The 24,182-nt window shown below is 43.2% G+C and overlaps 1 long non-coding RNA gene across 1 annotated transcript; it reads right to left on the reverse strand.

The window, feature by feature from the left end:
* Positions 1–3,697: 3,697 nt before the first annotated feature.
* Positions 3,698–14,218, reverse strand: LOC122459518. The gene is made up of 3 exons (XR_006280264.1): positions 14,072–14,218; positions 6,196–6,276; positions 3,698–5,144 (listed from the first exon to the last, which is right to left on the reverse strand). It is a non-coding gene; the product is annotated as an uncharacterized LOC122459518 (long non-coding RNA).
* Positions 14,219–24,182: the final 9,964 nt, after the last annotated feature.

Consider the following 24,182-nt stretch of genomic DNA (forward strand, 5'->3'; position numbering starts at 1 on the left):
CATGCTGCTGAGCGGTTTGGGGCAGCAGGGCCAGAAGGCCGAAGAAAAGGAGACAGAGGGCTTCTGGTTGGATAAGAGTGATTCTTCCTAGGGAGGGGGCAGTTGACTGGGATCTGTTTGGGGAAACAGACTGATACACACAACCCCCTATTGGAGGGTCTGAAGAAACTAGGACTTCCTAGTTTGCCTTCACAGGATGGAATGGCTTAGGTAAAATAGTCATGTGTGTAAACTTTGTTATTTTAACAGTAATTTCTCTTGTGTTATGCTTTGTTCCTACTGTTAAGATGAAACAATAGTTAGGTGGCAAAGGCTGTCTGGTCATTATTTACCACAGGTTACAAACTCCCAAACGGAAGGACTGCAGGTGCCAAACACATTCAGACCTGCTTGGGTAAGCATGGCTGACCACAGGGGACTGTAACCCAGGGATGAGTCTAAGAGTGGGAGAATTGTGTAATTTCACCCCAGGAGAGGTAAAGGCTTGAGGCCGAAGACCAAGGGGATGCACTCAAACCCGAGAGGAGTCAGAGATGCCACTAACCCTGTAACTATGACATAGTGATCTGAGCAAAAGCATGACTAATGAATACATCTGTGTGATTCAGAAAATGTGATATCTAGAGAGTCAGTCACTCAGATGCAGCCTGATCCCACTATGTTTGGGTAGAGTTAATTCCCACAGATTTCTTGAGTACTTTTTTGTAGGAAAGTAATCTTTAAGTCTATCTTTGCCAAATGGTTTCCTTGAAAAGGAGGTGGACATAAATCTTACAGACTGTTCATCTTGAAATTTTGTTCCAACAAAAGCTTTAGTAGCACTGAACTTCAAGATGGCTCAGAAGTCTCCTGATAAGCTCTGGAGAGCAAATAAAGAGCCAAACTACCTTACTGAGCAGTATGAAGTAGATGCAGTTTTTCAGAATACCTTTCAGTAAAGCATCTTGAATTTCCTCATACTCATCTAATTAAAACACATGACTTATGCATTTTTGCTATGGAGAAATCATCAGGAGTATATAGGAACTGTTCAGACTCTTAGTAACTATTTGTACTGTTTTCCAGAGACTATGTAAATGAAGTGAGTTAACGTCCAAATCTTATAGAAATCACCATATGCCACAAACTGCCTGCACCCTACTCTGTTAACTTAATTTGTGACAGAGAAATATAGGGACTTAATATAGTGGCCCAGACCTGGATTTCATCTTGTCCACCAGACCGTCGCTCATAGCCAGCACTAGTGAAGAAAGTACAATTAGGTTGCCAACCCTCCAGGATTGTTCTGGAGTCTCCAGGAATTAAAGATTAATCTAATTAAAGACACCTTCAGGAATACATCCAACCAAAATTGGCAACCCTAAAGTGCAAGAAGCGTTGCGGTACAATTGGAGGGAGTTCAGAGACTGGTGACAAGACTCCATCTCAGAAAGGATATTGCAGAATCAGAGGGGGCCAAATATGGGTATCGTGTCAAACTTTTGTGACACATCACTTGGATTGATTTAGAAAATGGCCTGTGATAAGTTTCAGAAAGAAAAGGAGTACTTGTGGCACCTTAGAGACTAACAAATTTATTTGAGCATAAGCTTTCGTGAGCTACAGCTCACTTCATCAGATGCATTTGGTGGAAAATACAGTGGGGAGATTTATATACACACACAGAGAACATGAAACAATGAGTTTTATCATACACTGTAAGGAGAGTGATCACTTAAGATGAGCCATCACCAGCAGCGGGGGGGGGAAAGGAGGAAAACCTTTCATGGTGACAAGCAAGGTAGGCTATTTCCAGCAGTTAACAAGAACATCTGAGGAACAGTGGGGGGGGGAGAAATAACATGGGGAAATAGTTTTACTTTGTGAAATGACTCATCCATTCCCAGTCTCTATTCAAGCCTAAGTTAATTGTATCCAGTTTGCAAATTAATTCCAATTCAGCAGTCTCTCGTTGGAGTCTGTTTTTAAAAGTTTTTTTGTTGAAGGATAGCCACCCTCAGGTCTGTAATCAAGTGACTGGAGAGATTGAAGTGTTCTCCAACTGGTTTTTGAATGTTATAATTCTTGACGTCTGATTTGTGTCCATTTATTCTTTTACGTAGAGACTGTCCAGTTTGACCAATGTACATGGCAGAGGGGCATTGCTGGCACATGATGGCATATATCACATTGGTAAATGCGCAGGTGAACGAGCCTCTGATAGTGTGGCTGATGTGATTAGGCTCTATGATGGTGTCCCCTGAATAGATATGTGGACAGAGTTGGCAACGGGCTTTGTTGCAAGGATAGGTTCCTGGGTTAGTGGTTCTGTTGTGTGGTGTGTGGTTGCTGGTGAGTATTTGCTTCAGGTTTGGGGGCTGTCCAAAAGCAAGGACTGGCCCGTCTCCCAAGATCTGTGAGAGTGATGGGTTGTCCTTCAGGATAAGTTGTAGATCCTTGATGATGCATTGGAGAGGTTTTAGTTGGGGCTGAAGGAGATGGCTAGTGGCATTCTGTTATTTTCTTTGTTGGGCCTGTCCTGTAGTAGGTGACTTCTGGGTACTCTTCTGGCTCTGTCAATCTGTTTCTTCACTTCAGCAGGTGGGTATTGTAGTTGTAGGAATGCATGATAGAGATCTTGTAGGTGTTTGTCTCTGTCTGAGGGGTTGGAGCAAATGCGGTTATATCGTAGAGCTTGGCTATAGACAATGGATCGTGTGGTATGATCTGGATGAAAGCTAGAGGCATGTAGGTAGGAATAGTGGTCAGTCGGTTTCCGATATAGGGTGGTGTTTATGTGACCATGGCGTATTAGCACTGTAGTGTCCAGGAAGTGGATCTCTTGTGTGGACTGGTCCAGGCTGAGGTTGATGGTGGGATGGAAATTGTTGAAATCATGGTGGAATTCCTCAAGGGCTTCTTTTCCATGGGTCCAGATGATGATGATGTCATCAATGTAGCACAAGTAGAGTAGGGGCATTAGGAGACGAGAGCTGAGGAAGCGTTGTTCTAAGTCAGCCATAAAAATGTTGGCATACTATGGGGCCATGCGGGTACCCATCGCAGTGCCGCTGATTTGAAGGTATACATTGTCCCCAAATGTGAAATAGTTATGGGTGAGGACAAAGTCACAAAGTTCAGCCACCAGGCTAACCGTGACATTATCAGGGATACTGTTCCTGATGGCTTGTAGTCCATCTTTGTGTGGAATGTTGGTGTAGAGGGCTTTTACATCCATAGTGGCCAGGATGGTGTTTTCTGGAAGATCACCAATGGATTGTAGTTTCCTCAGGAAGTCAGTGGTGTCTCGAAGACAGCTGAGAGTGCTGGTAACGTAGGGCCTAAGGAGGGAGTCTACAGAGCCAGACAATCCTGCTGTCAGGGTGCCAATGCCTGAGATGATGAGACGTCCAGGATTTCCAGGTTTATGGATCTTGGGTAGCAGATAGAATACCCCAGGTCGGGGTTCTAGGGGTGTGTCTGTGCGGATTTGTTCTTGTGCTTTTTCAGGGAGTTTCTTGAGCAAATGCTGTAGTTTCTTTTGGTAACTCTCAGTGGGATCAGAGGGTTAGGGTTAGGGTTAGCTTGTGATAAGTATCTCACATCATGACCTGATTCATAGTAGCTTTTTGGAACTTTGCTGAATACCAGGCAGCTACTGTGCGACATGGTGTATTATTTTGAAGTAATTGGTAGAATGTAAGTTAACATTTGAAGGAAAAACTAGGGGCAGAGTAGGAACAAAGAGAGAATGAAACACAGGACAACCAACAACAGAAAAACAGACTGCCAAAGCCACCACTTACCAGGGGCAATGGCTTCTGACATGCCTGTCAATTTCTGGCATGATGGCAATAGCCTTCCCCTTCCCTGGGAACTACCAAGGGACTTGCACAACATTGTGGATGTATGGGATACCCAATCAGCCTCCACTTCCTTGGGATATGCTCTTGGGTATATTGTACAAATGTGACGCTTGAAGAGATTGTCTGGTGCAGTCATTTATTTGGTAATGATGGCCTGTTTAGGCCTTGGGATTATACAAGCCTACCACACCTTGTTATTAGGTGGGCCTGCTTGCGTTTGGAGGGTTAGAACACTCAGGATTATTGGAGTACTGTACTAAGAGCAGGGAAAACTGGAAAAACTACTTTCATTTCCCCCTATTTAAAAATCACTATCAGGATCTATTGTCTTGTTAAAATCAGTTTAGTGAAGTTACAGCCCCTTGGCCATTTTATACATATTTGCATGTCTGTCCTCATTTTGTTTTGCTCTTTGTTTCTCCCCATTTCATTTAAAACTATAGACCTAATCTGTTTAATTTCGCAGTTGCATAAAATTTGTGCTTTGTTTGACAGAGAATTGGGGAATAAACAGAACGTGTCTGTGTGTTACATACATAGTGACTGAGCAAATAACTGTGGAAGGCTTCAGCAATTGTTACCGTAACTGGTGTTTATGATTAAGCTACTGCAACCACAGTTCTAAAGATCAAATTGCTCCTTTTTGGGCTGAGCCTACACACTTATGCTTTACGATGGACATTCACAGACAAGGGGGAGGGAATCATGCAAAAATGACCGGCATAGGAACATGCAAACTACATGGATTTTTTTCATGCAGCCTAAGTAATAAACACTTGAAATGTATATTTAATGTTCTTTTAAAAAAGAGAGAGACCTTTTATTTGAGAAAAATTCATAAAAAGAACCGGTTCTTCTACAGTTAAGTGTGGCAGTTATACTTAATTTACACACATGCACAGCTAGCTGATTTGCACATACCAGGTGACTGGGTATCAGTGTATCCCAAGATTACCCCCACAAATGGAATAGAGAGATGGATAGTTAGGTACAAACTAAAAGGTGTTCACTTCACCCATAGTCAAACTGATTTCTACCTAAAGACTGTAGGCCATCTGTATAAAGTGAGTCACAGATCACACAACATTAGGAAGTATGCATAGAGTGGAGATACAAGCAGATACAGAACAGAAGCCAGCCACTGTGGGGTCTTGGAAGGTTCAATCTCTTCTCAGTCCTGATCCTTCCTGCACCCACGAGGTTTTCCCTGAAGCTTTTCCTCCTTAGCCTTTCCTCATTCTGCATTTTCATACTAGAGTGTCCATCACCTCCTTCCGCAATGCCTTGTCACAGGAAACCCTGCAGAGAGGCCACAGTAGGACAGCCCACTAACACAGACACCTTACTGCGGGAAGTTCCAGGAAATCCAACTCCAGCCTCAGGGTTTAAAACAGGCTAGACTTTAGTCTTAGCACCATACTGCTTCTTGAGACTGCTTCCTCCCGCTCAGCACGAATGACTTCCGTCAGACACACACACATGCACACACAGGGAATTTATGCAGTAAGTGCATGTAAATTAACATGGGCAACAGCACACAACTCATTTGAAAATATGGCCTACGTCTGCCTGATTATAAAATTTTATCACAAAACTCAGTATTTTCTGGCCTCCAGCTCCTAGCTCTGCACTAAACAGAAATCACTCTGGTAACATTATATGCCCTAACATGACTATCCTCAAATTCTTGGTACAGAAATGCTATCCAACACTCCAGGAACACCTAAAATTCCCACTAAAATTAATGGAAATTTGGGCAGTGCAAGGACTGTAGAATTAGGCCCAAAACTCTCTAAGGTCTGAATTGTGTCTTTAAAGCAAAGTGCTGTACTGGGGGCAGTGTGGCTCCACACTACCCTAGTGAGAGAGTGGGCAGGCATTCTACTTGATGGAGAATTCCTTCCTGAGTTCCCTGGCATGCACAAGGAGCAAACCTGCACTGAATCCCTTCAGAGTATGGAGCATACTCCTGCTAATGTGCTGGTCCCACCCCAGACTACTGTGGAGTGGCAGATGGCAAGGGCCATGGCTGCCGCTCGGAAGTGTGGAGGGCGAGTCCTTGCATGTCCCTGAATACCGGGCCTGCCGTTGTTCCTGGTCCTTATGCAGGCTGTGCAAGCTGTGGGAGCCCTCCCCCATCCACCCAAGAGCCAGGAACAATTTGGCCCTGCATTCTTGTGGCTCTTTAGGGATAGACAAACTGAGTCAGCTGAAATGCTGTCTGTGCTTCTGGAGCCTCCAGCCCCCAAGCCCAGTTTTGATTGAGATCCCACATTTTCTAATTGCCCAACTTTTGACAGCCTGATTCCTTTGTATTTTTGATTATTTGAAAATCTCATTGGCAACTTACATTTTTTCCTGTCTCTAGCAATATTTTCAGAGAGTCCAATCTTGCAGTCATTCCTCAGGACAAAACTCCCACTGACTTCAGCTGAATAGATAAACAAATATGAAAGCTCTTAATCTCAGTTTCTTCCTATTCCCTGTAATCCTGTTCTTACTTAATCACATTTCTTTTTTGCCTATATATGGATCTTTATAATGTAATAGATATTGAATACCATGTCTATGAGTAATTTTGTGAGGCAATTTGAATATCAAAGGACAAAATATACTAGATTAGTAGATGTTACTGTGTCATATTCTTTATGATGGATAATGTACTTCCAGCATCTTGTCTTTCATATTAATAGGGAGTGGGATTCTGTTTTAAGTGACTCATCTGTCAAGAAATTAAAAGTAGATGCTCAAATTTGTAATACAAACATATTTAAGTAAAAAAGGATCTATTTACAAATACATTAATGTGTGCAGTGAACAGTTCATTTACTCCTTTGACATTTGCCCTTATAACATTACAGTTAAAACTTAACACTGTTTAGCCCAGGATTTCCCAGGGGTAAAGGGCCAAAACACAATCCTGAGAATTCTGTGAATTGCTAAGGATATTAAACACTAAGTATAAGATTACAGAGAAACAATGCAGCCATTTTGAGCGGAGCTTTCCCACAGTGAGAGGTTCTGTGAGGCCCAGCTGGTTGTTTTGACTTCAGACACTGACTCAGGGATTGAAAAATTGGACACCACGGGTGAAACAGAGAAACAGTTTGGCAGGCAGAAGAAAATTTTTTTTAACCTTTTCAGTCTTTGTGCTGCTTACTGCACCCGAAAGTCATAGTAGAGTACAAAAACTTGGCTTAGTTCATGTATATCTTGGTTTTAATAACATTTATCTAATTTTAAATGTTTCCTCCTGCCCCTCACTTGTTGTGTTTCATCTTAAAATGAGAGGTTATCTTCAGGTCAGGGATCGTATCTTCCTGAGTGTTCGAACAGCATTTGTCATAATGGGGCCTTGACCCTAGTAGAGACTTGTGGGTGCTACTGTAATACAAATAACATACATGTATAGGAAATTATTATAGATTAAATCTGCAAAATACTTCTATAGAATTTAATTTACTAAAATTCAACAAACCTAATTTTTCAGATTTTTTTCTCGATTTGTTGTTTTCATTATTTAGATTTTTCCACTGGTGACTTGACAGTAGATCAATAATCTTAATAAACTTCTTAAATAATTTAACATTTGTTCAATACAGCTCCCTTTCTAGATAAATATAATTAGTCTAATAATTTATACCACACATAGCTTTAGGGTGACCAGATGTCCCAATTTTATAGGGACAGTCCCAATTTTTGGGTCTTTTTCTGATATAGGCTCCTATTACCGCCTCACCCCCATCCCGATTTTTCACATTTGCTGTCTGGTCACCCTACATGACTTGTCTTCACTGCATTATTAGCTCTAGGAAGAATGTGAATGTTGCCCCTAGTCCAACCATTGTCCACATACAAAAATCTCTAGCTCAAATTCAGTGGTCTTTAAACCTCAAGCTGGCTGGCCATCAGAGTGTATGAGTTGAATTTTGAATGTCAGGGCATGGGCTGAAGCTTGAATGCTACTGATACTCAAGTTAATAATGCTGTGAGAATGCAGCTAAAGGTTATAGCTTGAGTTAACAACTCATCAGATGGTAACCCATTTACTCTATGCTGATCATGTTGTTTTGTAGTGTGGCTGCTTTTACATGAGTTAGGCTAGCTGGAGTGGATAATTTAATATAATTGTTGCAGTAAAGACAAGACTTCTACCTCCATTCTGAATATACACGGGGCAGCAATTTTAGAATTGCACACAGTTACTGAGATTGCATATGCAGTCGTGATAGCTGTGTGTACAAACAGACAAAAGACCAAACAGACACCTAACTGGTAATTTATATGCACAATTATTGTGATTGTTTTGCACATTTGTTTAAAAAAAAAAAACAAAAAAAAACTCAACAACAGGCTCCTGGTGCCTGGAGTTTATTCCCAATGAAAGCAATGGTAGTTTTATTCTCATCGGGATTGCAGCCCTGTAGTCAATCAATCAGTAAATGGCAATTAACAGTGTATTTTATCTGACAGTCAGTGTGGGCTAGTAGATGCAGAAAAGGACCATAAATCAGGATGATTGGGTAGTATTCCTTGCTCTGCCTCTTCCTTGCTGTGTGACAATGGGCAAGTCACTTAATTTCTCTATGCCTCAATTTCCCCAGCTGTAAATTTGCAACAACAATTCCCTACCTCACTGGGTAGTGATGAGTCTGAATTTCCATTTGTAAAGCACTTTGAGGTGCTTGAGTGAAGGGCACATGGTAATCTCAGGATTATCAATTCTAGAACTCAGCCTTGCCAGTATTAAAACAGACGTTTCTGTCTTAACATATCTATTTTTAGGAGTGACATATTTTTGACTAGGGAAGCCTCAGAAGCCTTACTAGTGCTATATAAGTACACTGTGCATGTTTTTTCCCCTTTTTGAGGTGCTAGTATTCAATTTTCTGTCACTATCCACTCACCATTTAGTGAGTACTGACAAATATTATCAACATGTCAAGAAAGAATAAAGTTCTGCCTAGAACCCTTTTACTTTCTCAAGCATGTTGAATTAAGAAAGCTAAAAAAGAAGCAGGGGGGAAGGGGAGAAACAAGGAACACTTCCAAACATAACATAAAAGGTCTTGCCTTAAGACCATGGATTTCCTTTTTGGTACTTTCAAAGAATGTGTCTTTAGTTCTCTTTGGCTGTGGGACAACAGTTGTGGGGTGTGTCTGTGGTTGTTTTTTTTTTCTTTTCACAGTAACTCTATTGTTCAGAAACTGCAGCCAATTTATGGAAAGAGGTGGAATGTTTATGTAACTTACTTTGCTTTAGACAAGAAATAAAAAAAAATGACTGATGGAGGAAGGCCAGTCAAAACAGGATTTTTCTTCCTTTCTGGACACAGATGTTGGGAAAAAAACCAACTCTGTCTTCATGTTAAACTAAACAGCCCTTCCATTTTTAGACCCTTTTTTAATTAAGTAGGTCAGCAAAACAAAAATCAAGCATTTGATTAATGCTGTAGTTCTCGTTTTCAAATATGCCGTGTTTGAGAGCTGCTCTGTTGACATACTCACAACACCATCAACTGGTAAATGAATATATTAGGGTTAGATGATACCAGTTTTGCCAATACCTAGACTGTTGGGTCCCAAATGTACAGTTGGCCAGTACTGCTAGATTGCAGATGTTGAGTGTCTCTTAATAACTAGAATGGAGTTTCCTGCCATTTTCAGATTAGCTGGGCTACACAGAAGATTTACAAAATGAAAACCACAAGAAGCTAGCCAAAAATGACTCCCCCTAATTTAATTGCACCTTCTTTTTGTGATTACAATGGAGAATAATAAAGATCACTGACTGTCTGCAATTTATCCTGCCCTACCAATACAGTATCTTGACAAGTGGCTCCAAGGCTTCTTTAATGCAAATATGCATTTAATACTCTTTGGGCCAAATGCCATTTTCCTTAATTGAGTAAGACTTACATTGACCTCAGCAGAGATATTGCTAAACTAAGGCTTAAATAATTTGGAGCTGTAAGACTTAAAAAAATATTGAAATTGATTTTGGAATAGCTTGTATACCCGGGGCCAAGCCCTCTCTCAGTTAGACTGGCATAACTCACCTGAAGCCAGAAGTGAAACCTGATAGTTTGGGCCAAAATATATATGACAACTGCAAATCATTGAGGTATATGTCTACAGAACAGATTTTGCTCACATAAAATTCTGCTCAGCGTGAAACTCAAGTGGTCTGTGTAGCCACAGACTGAGTTATAGTTTCAGTTCAAGATTTGGTCATATGTTGTTTCAAACAACAAAACATAGACCTGGCCCTGGGACTGCCAACAGAGGTGGACTGAGACCACCAACTTATTACCCACAAGATCTTCAGGTACCCATGACTTTCAGTCTCTTCCATCCTAGAGCAGATCCAAAGCAAAGGACTCCTATCTTCTTACCAACCCCTTGTGGCATTCAGTTCTATTGAAGACAAAGTTGTATCAGTGTAGTTCAGGAGAATTTTGTCCATTTTCATTAGTTATTCCAAATGTAATTTTCAGTTCATAATCAAACATGTATTGGATTGGGTGGTGGGATACTGAGCCAACAGTCCAAATTCTAGTCAGAAATTGCCCCTGGCAATCCAGCCAACTCCAGCGGAATTGCATGAGCATGAAACCAGAGTCTGGCCCAATAAATATATAGAGGCTACTGAGCAGGCATCTGTAGGACATTTAAAACACTTTTCTACAGACTGGGTTGAGTGCTACAGTCATGCATTCCACAGAGCCTCCATTTGCAAAGGGATAGAAATAAAACGTTATTTGGGTTTTAGTTTCTTGGCCTTCATAACTGAAGTCTGAAAACAATTAAAGCCAGTGCCATACCAAATCAGCTATGCAGGCGTTCCTGGATTTTCCCATGGAATTTTTATACAAGAATCAGGCTGCATCTGATGCAAACTAAAACACACAAAGAATTGTGTTGGTCAGAGTCATACCAGCTTGCGGACAAGATTTTGTAGATTTTGCAAATGCATACAAAAATCAATTATAGACATGCAGAAATACCTAGCTAAAAACTATTCACATAAACACAGCTGGAATTTAGAGAACAGCTTACTCACTAAGACACTGAGCCTGCTTGCTAGTAAGGAGGTGTACAGAGAGCTCTGGAGTTCCCTGCCATTCCGGGGGGGGGGGGACACCTGCTGCTGTGCCTTTCAAATAGTGAAGCATCCTACTCCTTGTACACTAAGCCTGCACTGAACCACTGTGGATAGGGTTGGGACACTGGCACTGCCCCTTCCATCCCATTTGCCTCCCTTTGGACGGTGCTCTGCTGTGGAATTTTACTGGGGGGAGCAGTCCCTGTGTATTCTCAGAGAGTGTGTGGACTATGATTGTGGCTGGCTGCTGTCAAGAGGAAGAGATTTCTTGCAGCATCCCCAACCTTTTGTGCCCAGCTGCTGCAGAGGTGAGCAATGTGGCCCCAAAACAGTATTGCTGTAATACCACAACCAATACTAGCATGGAAGGAAAACACCATCCAACTGAGGTCAAGCTAAATGACCATAATGGTCCCTTCAGGACTTCAAAATTGTGAATCAACTGCCACACCCTTCACTCGCATTACTATGGTAAACTCTTGTTTTATTCCACTGAAAATCTGGTCATTTTCAGAGGAGGGGATTTTTGTGGTTCTTTTAAAATCAATACCTTTCACCAGTGCAAATGAGTGCAAAGAGACAGTGTAGTCATTCAGATCCTCATGCAATAAATCCTCTATATTTTGCACTCACAATGGTGAGACCCATTTCAAGTTACCAGAGTTTGTGGATTAGAAAGTATGTGTCTCTCCTTGTTTTTGCATGCCCTAATAGCATATCGAATACAGTTGTGCACTTTTGCCAATTCAGGCACACCATAAGACCCCCATCACCTCCTCCCCATTTGAGGAACAATGAGTATTGTGCAGGACAGTGGCTAAGATCAAGCGTAGTATCAAGCCTGACCCCAGATATACAGTACTTACCCACTTGGGGGTAGAGATAGCTCAGTGGTTTGAGCATTGGCCTGCTAAACCCAGGGTTGTGAGTTCAATCCTTGAAGGGGCCATTTAGAGATCTGGGGCAAAAATTGGGGATTGGTCCTGCTTTGAGCAGGGGGTTGGACTAGATGACCTTGGTCCCTTCCAACCCTGATATTCTTTAACAATGTGAATCAGGAGGCTGACTCTCCATTGGAACTTGCATAGAAACCACTAGCAGTTCTGCCTAGCATAGAAAGAATGTTCCATGAGTTTTAATCCACTATACCTTTTCTGGTTAACTCATATTTTTTAATGAGCCAGACGTTTAGTCAAAAAATACACTGAATTAATCTACAGGGATTCCCCTTATAACATGAATCTTTAGGTGTGAGCTGACAAATGTAAATAACATTATTCTGCCAGGCTTTAAGTATCTCAGTGTCTAATCACTCAACGGAGAAGGAAAAAGAAAAAAAAAAAAAAGAGCACAACCGAAGTGACTTTCTGAGCCCTGTGTTTATGCTCAGTTTTCATCAGATTTTTTTAAACACAAACTGAAGTGCTCTCGTTGCATTTACTTTGGCATTAAAATTCACTCATGCTTTTTGGATCAAAGGGATAATTATGAAGTTGATCTACAACATGTAGCCTAACTTTGTAACTCCCTGTAACCAACTAATGTATATATTTATATGCAACCTGCACAGTGTTATCTTGTTACTGCACACAAAGAGAAATGATCAGCTCAGCAGCTATTGGAGTAATACTACTGCATTTCTCCTGGAGTTTTTTCTCTAGCAAGAGCTTACTTGCAACCACATTCTCCCACTAGAGGTTTGCCAGATTTTCAAAGCAATGTTATATTTAAACAAACGTTTTACCACATTTGTAACTCTAAACAGGGTTTTTCCTCTTGCATAAATGCTATAGCCTGTAAATCCGAGATGGCCCACACCCTACACATTCCTATGTCGCATACGAACAGCCTCTTCTTTAATTACAAGGTGTGGCATTTCTGGACAAGAGACAGCTAATCCTCCAGACGAATGCTATTTACATTTACCCTAGAATTTCTGCACTATGCAAAGCTTTGGATTTGAAAATGCAAAGTTTAAACCTGACTGACAAAATCTTTAGCTCATGGCCACACTTTGATGCTCTTTAGTATCCTGGTTGATCAGCAGTAGCATTATTATAAGGTAGAGGTGTGCTCCAGGTATAGAATTCGGATCCTGATCTAAAATCTCAAAGAGGTGTTTGGATGCAGCATTTTGATTCGTGCTCATATTGATTATAAGATTAACCATCTGCAAATCTACACATGTACAATAAGGGCCCAACTCAGCAAGGTATGCCTAAGTACTTGCCTAACTTTAAGTGCCTTGCTGAATCAAGGACTCAAATAGAAGTCCTGGGAAAATTAAGCTAAAGAATATTCCTAAAGTTATTGGTATCACATACAAATGAGCATAATTGAAAAAGACAAAGGCAAAGCATCACTGATTCCTAACTCCTGCAGACAGGAAAGTCACACTGCACTATAGCTGCAAACTAAAGTTCAGTATATGTAGCACAAGAGTCCACCATCAGGCTCTACTGACAGAGCTAGACAGGCTTTATTGTCATTTATGTTTGTGCACAAGGAGATAGGATGCTTCTGGGGACTTGTCTGATGAAGATCACGTTCAGATCCTGTACGTTTGTTAATGTTTTTGGGAGCCAAGAGGCATCCGATTCCACTTCGCACGCTGCTTAATACCATTTCTCTCATACTATTAAATGGGCTTAACTTTGTTCTCTTCAGTGACTGTGCAGGACAAATATGGAGTGAAGGACTCTTACTTATTAACATAGTAAAGTGCTCACTTCCTCAGTTTTCCTCAGCAGACTGTTAAGTTAGCTGTCCAGCTAACCCAAAATTCCACCTCTACTGGCTAACAAGAGCCAACATCAAACACAGCAAATCCAAATCAGTCTTCACCTGGGTTTCAAGCTTCTCACTAGGGGATTGCATTCAGCTCCCACTTGGGCATGGTATGGGCTCATTTCCCTAAGAAGCAAGTAGATGCTCACTCTGGGCCTCCAGCCCACGCTGCTCCTTTGCCCAAGGCTGCTTCCTCTACCTTGTTCTCCCACTCTGGGCTCCTAATACCAGATTCCCCACCCCCACACACACACATCAAAAGTTGCACAAAGCCAATAAATCGAAACAGCTTCCGCCTAAGCTATCTCAGAGCCCCCTTCCCAGCATTCTTTACGTCCTTCATGAGGCTTCAGCGCTTCTTCTAGCTCCCATCATGTCATTTCAGTGAAAAGATCAAGCCCATCTGCTCTTTCCACATCCTCTCTCCCTTCTGAGACAGGGAAGCTAGTTATATAACCTGCTTCCCTCCCCCATGCACACTTCCCAGCATGCCTCACTATATAGGCCTGCCTCCTCTGGGCTAAAAGCAGGAAAGGGGCACTGCTAGACCTGGAATCCATCTTAAAGGACCCCCATACCTTGTCACAAAAGGTCAGCTGTAGTTGCCACCTGGCTGGTTTGGGTTTTTACACTGCATTGCTGTTTGCCAATGAAAACGTGCTTCTCTCTTCCTCCTCCCAGTTGTAAGCTGTGTGCACACACAGCAGCGCTAGCTGCCACACAATCTCGTAAGTACCTTGCACAGTATCACATGGCTGGGTGTGCTGTTGGCATGGCGCTACACTTGTGTCCTGCTCTGTGTTCTTGTCCCTCAGCATGCCAAAAATGCAGCAAAACTGCTCCTGCTTCTCTTGGCACAGAGGACTGGGAAGCAGGACAGGTGGACCCGAGGCTCACCAATATGGTGGGAAGGCAGGGGCTTCTATTGGAGGGGAAGGTAGGCGGGGCTCCCTTGAGAGCGGAGGCTTCTGGGAAGGGGTGGGTGTAGGGGCTCATAGGCAGTGGAGAGCTGGAGCCGGTTTGTACCAGTTCGCTAGAACCGGTTGTTAAATTTAGAAGCCCTTTTGGAACCAGTTGTCCAACAACTGGTTCTAAAAGGGCTTCTAAATGTAACTGGCCAAAAGTGGCACCTTAGGCACCAACTCCACGGGTGCTCCAGCCCTGGAGCACCCAAGAGGAAAATTTGGTGGGTGCAGAGCACCCACCAGCAGCTCCCCACCCCAGCCCCAGCCCCGGCCCCAGCTCACCTCCGCCTCCTCCCCTGAAGGCGCTGCCCCGCTCTGCTTCTCCACCCCCGCCCCCAGGCTTCCCGCGAATCAGCTGTTCGTGCGGGAAGCTGGGGCAGGCTGAGAAGCAGGTGATGGCTTCCAGGTCAGGCCCAGGGAGGCGGAGGTGAGCTGGGGCGGGGGGGGGGCACGAGTAGGGCCGCCCGCGCCGCAGCAGGTAACCCGGATGGGGGGCACGCAGGGGACCCACTCCCCACCCCAGCTCACCTCCGCTACCCTTGGCCTGAGCGGGAAGCCACCGCCTGCTTCTCAGCCCTCCCTGGCTTCCCACCGAACAGTTGATTTGCGGGAAGGAGAAGCAGAGTGGGGCGGTGCATTCAGGGGAGGTGGCGGAGCGGAGGTGAGGTGATCTGGGGCTGGGCACAAGGTGGGGAGCTGCCGGTGGGTGCTCTGCACCCACCAAATTTTCCCCGTGGGTGCTCCAGCCCCAGAGCACCCAGGGAGTCGGCGCCTAAGGCGCCACTTTTTATGTGATCAGTGGGGGAGCAGCCGCTCCCCCTGCTCCCTCCCCAAGCTATGTTCCCCCACCCCAGGAGTCAGAGGGACCTGCCAGATGCTTCCTGGGAGCTGCCCCAGATAAGCACCTCCGGGACTCCCCACCTCGCCCCCTGGCAGGTGCCTCTGGCTCTTAGGGGCGGGCGGGCACCCACTACGGTGGCCCACGAGACCCTCCTGCCCAGTTCTGGGGGTAGTCAGGGGACAGGGGTAGATGGGCCAAGGGTCCTGGGGAGGCATCAAGGAACATGGGGGGCTTGGATGGGGCAGGAGTCCTGGGGGGTGGGGGTGGGCATCGACCCCCTTGTGGGGTGAGGAGGGAACCCGTTGTTAAGATTTTGGCAGCTCATCACTGCTCATGGGCCAAGGGGGTCAAGCTGTACTGATGGTAGGAGCACCTGAGAAGGGAAGGGGAGGGTCCAGCTGGTAGAGGTGGGGTGCAGTGGTTGATTTTTCTGAGCCTTGGAGCGGGGATTTTGAAAAAGAGAGAGAGAGACAGACAGACAGCATACACTGACACCCACTGATCATAAGGCAATGACTTTATGTGCAAACAGCTTTATGTAGTTTCAATTCACTCTCTCCCCCCACAGGGGTTCTGGGTAGTGTTGGCAATCAAATAGGGTGAGGACTCTGAGTACTACTTTAATACAAAATAATATAAAAACCATAATAATCATCAGTAATTTTGTGGTTGTTCAGCATGACCTGGTAACATCCCCATCTTTAAAGTTCCCCTGCCCTATGACCCGCTGATGAGGAGATCTAGGACAGTTTAGAGCCCAGAACATGTATTGGGATTATTTTTTAATTATTGGCTTTTGTTATCAGCTGTAGACACAAGAGATGCTACTGGATTTCAGTTTCCACAAATTCTGCCTGGGATATGTGCACACTACTTCCATTGTCCCTAAATCAGTCTGTTCTGCAGCCTTTAAAACAAATATCTTTCACCTCATAGTGATTGAAGGCTAGGATTAAGGCTTTGTCTTCTCTGTAGATTTACCTTGCATTCCCCATAACATGCTCTGTGTGCACACATCCCATACCTCTGTCTGTGCCACGTGGTGAGGCAGCCACCATGCCCTGAGGTACAGGGCAGACCCTAAGTTATCTTATCCTGTGTATCCAAAGTAACTTCAGTGAAAACATGCAGCCACACCCAATCTCAACAATTAGTAGATGATGGTTCTCTAGATTCCTTCTCACAAGCCCCCAGGACATCCAATCTGGTATACTATCATGCCATCTACCTGTGTTCTGACCCTGGCTCTTCAAATGCCTCTGCTCAGCATCCTTGGTCCTACACTGCTTGCTCTTTCTCCCGATTCAACCTCATTCATTTCCGGTGTACGAAACAGCAGAAGAATGCCCAATATTGCAGCTACCCGGTCAGAAGCTGACATCGGTATCTTGGTGTATCTTTGGCAACGACCATGACTTGAGGTGCTCAAAGAGGAACAAAGTTATATCTTGGATCAAGCAGACCAGACAGCAGTACAGGGAGAGGATGAAGGGGCTTGAGGTGAAGTACTGGAAGGATAATTCCAAATCCAGTGCTGCCCGACAAGTTCCCTGGTCTACAAGCTGAACCATGTTCTGAGAGGCATGCTGAGCACAGAGCCCCATTTCATCATGTGGGTTTCAAATGTTGTTGATGCCCATGAGGACATGGACACCTCCTCAGCTTCTCAGACAACTGGCCCAGAAAGGGAGAGAACCGCAGCCCCCAAATCACAGGATGTCTTCCTTGGTCTGGACCAGGAAGAACACCAGAGTGGATGAACTCCACAGAGAAGCACTAGGGGAGCATCGCAGCTGGGGCCTCTCTTCCTATTGTTTTGAAGTATATTATGAAATATTTGGATGGGTTTTAGCCTATAATTCTGGCTGCTGCTTTAGCTGTGGACAGATGCAGCGACATTACGCTTGTCCACCACCACGGCCGTTCCTCATTCACTCCAATTCCAACCACGCTACTCAAAATGGCAGACAAGCAGAGAAAACCCCCTCTGCAAACCAACGGGTTACAGTGGCTTAATGTGATAGCTTTTTGCTTTTCCATTAATAACATGCTTTGTGGCCACAGTCCAGGCAAAATGTTACCTGCCATAACACATTCTTTAAAGGCACTAGTAACAAAATACCCCAGCACGTTAAGGCACCCTCTGACTAGTGCAGAAGCTGTTTTATTGCTCATCTGATTACTCTCCAGGAATGGAACACAATGAAATAGAATTTTTTGCTCAGTAAAAATTCCAGGAAGTCTCCGAGATTCCTTCATAAGGCAAACAAACCTCCCTCTGCTTCCCTTGTAATGGACAAATCCTTTCCAGTCATTTATCAGTTCATCTGCCACAGAACGCAGAAAGATTTGTCCTTGCAGAGCTGGAAAGGCTCCTTCCCAAGACTTAGAATAAGTAATAACTGCTCCCTTTTCCATTTTGGAATCTCAAGCAGGACCACGTCTTATAAGCAGCAGCCTGAAAAGGTTTTGATATACTTGCCAATGCTGCTCTGTCTCCCAGGACCTGGACTCCCCTGTGCCTGCTTTTGGGAGAGTTGGAATGTAAAATTAACTCACTATTTCTTTTTCCTGGGAACAGTCCTTTACAAAGCTTCACACCAGGCAGAATTTTGCTGGGTGGGAGAATCAATAAAAGGAATTGCATTCTTTAGAACTAAAAGTTGATACTTTTTATTTACAGCTGTGTACATTGAGAAAGGTTCTAAGCTCTCTAACTTTTTTTCCCCTGTGTCAGTCAGGACCCTCTGCCACAGCAGAAGACTCATTGAGGGAGGGGAGGACAGCAAGGAGACCACTGATTGTCAGTGAAAGGCTTTGGAGTTTGAGGTCAAAGCAATGAAGGACCAGGATTACCTGCTCATGGAGGTGCATAAGGACTGATCCACACACCATAAAAGGAGGAGACAGGAGGAAAAGGGAAAGAAGGACAGTGTGAGGTTGGAGAAGTGAAGGAAGGAGGACAGGAGCCTGAGAAGCTGTTGGCAGAATGTCTCCCCCGTGACTCAGAGATTAAGGAGTGAAATATGGCATGTCAAAGACATGTTTGAGAGACTGTTCAGGCTCATGAGAAAGTCCCAGCAAACCTCCATGGCACCAGTGCCCAAACCCATGGCTGTACCTTGACACTACTCTGTCCCACAACCTATAGTCAACAATGCTTGAGGAACCCAGTCAATGAGCCATGGAACTGCAATATCTGCTGCACTCTGTGCCTGCTCCAGTGCAGGGGAAGGAGATCAGATACATGAAAACCTTGGCACAAATCAATGTTTTTGTACTTGTTTGTAGTTTTTTGCACATCTTTGAACCATGTTAGACTAGCTGGTCTGCCCACATTTTTTAGCTTCAATAAAGTTAGAGAAGGAAATTTTTCTTTAATTCATGCATAGAGACTACTTTTGATTTCAAGGCAACAGCCTTAATGTGCCAGACAACCCAATTAATCAGCCCTAGTTTACTTTTCATGCAGCTCAAGAATGCAAGCACACAAGGCATCCCTTACGGCCTTTGCTTTAACAGACCCAAGGTGCATTTGGTGGTTGTCTGTAAGTAGACCTCAAAATATCATCATCAATCCATTCCATCCCACAGCACTCCCCCTTGTCCTCACATATATTGTGAAGCACCCAACATGCCCCAGTCAAAGGTATGGTGTTAAATACGCTATAGTACAAATAAGTCTGTAAGCAGCGCCAGTCAGCCTCAGGCATGTTCCGTCACACTGGAAATGACACCCCTGCTCAGTGTGTAGTTCACCTGCTGCTTGTCCAAGGGGCCCAAGTCAGGATAAGCTTCAACCACCAGAGTGACAGCAGCAGGTAGGATGGGGTTACCTACAGTCACGGTGATCAGGGACACCCCATTGAGGACTATCATTGGGAGGAGCAATGTACCAGCTTGCCTATACTGAAAGAGGCCAGACCTGAATACCCTGGCATTACGCACCAGGCCAGAGCGTCTGATATAGGTGGCCATGAATATGCCACCCTGTGGTCCACAAGGACGTGCACAACTATGGAGTAGTATTCTTACCTGTTAATATACTTGCTTGCTTGAAATGGCAGGAAAAGGTTGGTATATGCTTGTCATCACTCACACCTGCACAGCTCGGGAACCTCATCCGTTCAAATCCTGCAATTATTTCAGAATATTTCCAAGTTTTACAACCCTGTGGGCTAGCACAGTATAAATTGCCTTGGAAACCTCCATGACCACAGTGCCAGCTGTGGATTTGCCTACCTCAGACGGGTTGTCAACAAATCTGTAACAGCTTGGGGTTGCCAGTTTCCACAAGGCAATAGCAACGTGCTCCTGGACCATTTTTGGCCCTCTCAACTGGCTGTTCTGCTGCTCAAGGGCCAGAGCGAGTGCCTTCACACTGCTCCAGGAATGTGGCTTTCCTCATGTGAGAATTCTGGGCCCACTGTGATGTGATGCCATGTTTCCATCACAATGTGGTTCCACCCTGAGTGCTTGTGAGCCTCGTCCAGAAGCAACAGTCGGCACAGGGGATGGTCTGCTATGAAGAACATCATCAGCTCAGTCTACTCCTCCATGTCCACATGGTCCTGATCTGGGCTTGCTGTTGTGCTTATAAGTGCAGGCCACTGCTTCCATCTTCTCTGGGCAAAGAAAAGCTGCCTCTCAAACACCCACCACTGTCTCTTGGCAGCAGCTTCTGCAGAGACACACCAAAGAAATACTGCCTGCCACTAGAGCAGCCGCTGCTGGCCCCCGTTATTGGGATGAGCAGAATCCATGCCTTTGACACCTAACACCAGCTGGCTCTCTCTCAGGAAATGAATTTCCTGGGCCTAGCCCATTTCCTCCCACAATCTCCAGAGTGGGCAGACAAGCTGACGTACAACACTCTGAGTACAAGCACACTCTGTGCTTACGCCGTGAGTTTTGGTGCTACGAATCACAGGATCTGTGCCCAGATAACTGTATTGCTTCTCAGGGACAGATACAGCACCAGTGTGGACATGGGATATGACAGCAATGCACTGATATCAACAGTGTGGTCGCACTCCAGTGATTTAGGCTGCTGTGCATTGATTAACATTTGACTGCTTAACCCATGTTTAGCCTGCAGTAAGGACAGAGTCTTAAATTATACATGGACTTGAACTAAAACCTGTCTGGATTCAGCTCAAACATCTCCCTATCACAGGCTGAATCCAAACAAAGATTCAGATCTGTATTTCATCGCCAGGCTCAGGAGTGTTCAGATTCAGGTTCTGGCTTGGACCCCATCTCTAGTTTAAACTTTGGTATAAAATTCAGACTTTTTCCATGTGGTGGAATATTAAGTTCCATTTACTAGATAACTAACAAGTAGTTTGTTTACAAAAGAAATGACCTCACTCACTCTCAGTGGAGATCAGACAGGCAATATATGGTGATTAACTACAGAATCAGAGAAACTAAGGTGGAAAAAGACAATTAGGTCATTGTAGTTCCTCCCTAAGGGCAGATCCAGAATTGTTCCTTACAGCATATTCTTCAGCACCTTGTCCAGACTAGTTATAAATGACTCAAGCAAACAGTCTTTCCCAGCTTCCCTTTTGAGGCTATTCCACACTCTGACAGATCTCACTGTTAGGAAACATATCCTTATATTCACCCTAGATTTCTCTCTGCTTATTTCATCCCTCTGCTTCTAGCTATAGCCTTGGAGCATCCTCAGTAGTCCTTCTCCCCATTTGGTCTTTACCCTCTCCAAACACCAGTAGAATGTTATCCATTAGTTGTTTACCTAACATATAAATGTTTGGTCTTTTTGCTTTTCCCCAATGCCGGATTAAGGTATAAGCTAACTCAGCTACAGCTTAGAGCCTCGCAATATGAGGGGCCTCTAAAAAAAGAAAAAAACTGACTCCATTTCCAATTTTATCAAAATCCATTGATAAATAAAGGAGATATGGGAAAAAGAAGATTCTCTAAATATAGACAATTTTGTTCAAATGACAAAAATATGCACATCTGGCTACATAAATACCTTTACCCTACCCTTACCCTTCACTAATTGTTCATTATTGACAGGTGGGAGGCCAGGGCTGAGGAAAAAAACAATAATTGCACTTGTAAAATTAGTATTTCTATGAGTAAGTCTGTTAGTCTCCCAAAGCTGCATTTTGTTGGCCAGCGGCCACCGGTACAATTCTGACTGTGTCTTCAAAACTTATTTACATAAATAAATAATCTCACCACTGATAAAATCGGACAAATGTGAGGTCGGAGACAGCAGTGACATGAAGCAATCCTGCCAAGCTCATATTCGTATGTTAGTGTGTTCTTTCTTCTTTTGATCTGTGCATACATACGTACAATTGTGTGTCTTTCTGCTTCATGCACTATCCATGCTTGACATGATTGAGTTTGCAGGTGATCGTCTTATGGACTTGGGTCGAGTGGATCTTGAGGAGGATAAATTTGTGTTGGCTTCCCTCTGTCAGTTTCAGGAACCTTCACAGTAAATATCAAACGGTGCTGACGAAAGGATAAATAGCAAGTTTTGAGAGAAGTGAAGAAAGATTCTATATTGAGAGAGAGAGAGAGAGAGAGAGAGAGATCAAAATATTCTGAGTACTTGGTGAGCAAGTTATTTTAAACTACGTGCATATACAATTTATAGGCTATTAAAGCCTATAATATTAATGATATTTGCTTGAATATAAGCTAGTTTTTCTCACTCTCTCAATGACTGTCTAGAGATTACCAGTCTTTTCTGGTAAATTCTTTCTTTTTCTTCTGCGCATATAGCTTTTCATCACTCTGTGTCCGAGGTGTTTACTCTTGGGGGAGACAGAGGATAGAGAAGCCAAAGCGAAGAGAGATGGCTGCCTAAAAAAATGGATTTTCTTGGATTTTCTGCTCGACGGGTTTGGAGCGCACAAGATCATATTTTATTATAGGTAGTATGCTATGTAAAAAAATCTTACATAGACTTATAAATCACATATCATATGCATACTACGTTATATTTTTATAGTATGGCAAAAGAAAAATCAACAATTCATTGTTTTGTAGCAAAAATTAAATCACAATAAACATTTGTAAATATATTTTATATACAGTCTGGATTAATTTTGTTAGGGAAATACAAAGTTTATCAAATGTTTTTTCATTTATTCATATGAAAAAAGGATAATTTTCCCTATTCATGGTGTAAAAAAAAAATTATATATCCTCTCTTGTTTTCCTGTGAGAACATAAACAAAATAGCACTAACTTTCACAGAAATATCCCAGTAAAACACAGATTTTTGGCATATATTTATATTAATAAAAATATTATTTGTTGTTGTATAGATATATAAATCTCAACATTTATAATATAAAATTATTTTACTGGTTTCAATAAAAACTGAGTTACTAATTTTAGAACCAATATTAGGTAATTCAACATAACCTTCTAAAAAAACAAAAATTTATTGGAAAAATACAACCCATATACAATTTTCTGATACTTTTCTTATTACCTGGGTGTAATTCAATAGAAACTAACCGTTGAACTTTAAGTTTGTGGGTTATCCCCATCCTATATCCTCTACTGCCATCTTATATCCTCTAAGAGTCTCATTGCTTATTCAGACAAGGAATTCCACAATTTAAATGCCCCAATAGAGAAGAAAAAATTCCTGAAGTCTTCTAGTAAATGCTATTAGTTACTGTATTTTTTTTAATTTTGTATTTTTATATTGTATTGTTTACTTCTACTTTACTTACATATGCAATTAGTTCAAAGAATTTATCTAAAATTTATTTCTGTCATGTCATCGTTACATAGAGGGCTGTTTTTACAACTTTCCCTTTGTATATATGCAGATATAAAGCTTTTGTGTTTATATATTCAATGTCCTGTGAAAATAATAAATTCATTTTATATGGCATGAGGCGTCTTACACATGACATAGCTTAGGGCCTCAGAATGTCATAATCAGGCCCTGCCTTACCCCATTAATGAGTCAATAGTCCATTATTTGTTGCTTTTCACTGTATTTCCACTGGCTTGGCAACATTTTTACTGTAGGCTCCTTCACCAGCTCAGGAAGAATTCAGCACCATGCCCAAGTCTCTTTTAGACCCTTCCTCAGGATACGGTTCATTAATTCAAACACAAAACAAGAAAACAAAGCTACTCCCCAGAATGGGCTGCAGAGGCCAGAGGCCTTTCCCCTTGCACCTCTCTCTCTGCTCCTGGAAAAGGGACACACCTCTTCCCTTAAAGCCCTGCTGAATCATGTGACAGGCGGGCAGGGCTTAGCTCTTTTCTGCCTGTCCCATCCACCATAGTTAAGTATCCATTATAGACCGTAGTATTCCAGGGGGTGATCTGAAAAGTGCCCTGTAGAGAGAGACTGGCAGATCCCTGTAACATAATCGGTTGCTTCTGTGTTGTCTTTTTTGCAGTGCCATGACACATTGCAAGCTCATCCCTCATTTGCTGCCTACTCTGAGATACTGTGCTCAGATACCATAGACATGAGCCTGGGATGGAGAGAGTTCCCCAGCATTGCTCCCTTCCACGTTTCCATTGAACAGTTATATTTTTTCCCTTCAGCTGTATTAGTTTGCATTTTTGTAGGTTGACTCTCATCATGCCATTTCCTGCTCCTTTTTCTGACGCTTGAT

Source organism: Dermochelys coriacea, chromosome 3 (genome assembly GCF_009764565.3).
Source record: "Dermochelys coriacea isolate rDerCor1 chromosome 3, rDerCor1.pri.v4, whole genome shotgun sequence".
Lineage (NCBI taxonomy): Eukaryota > Metazoa > Chordata > Testudines > Dermochelyidae > Dermochelys > Dermochelys coriacea.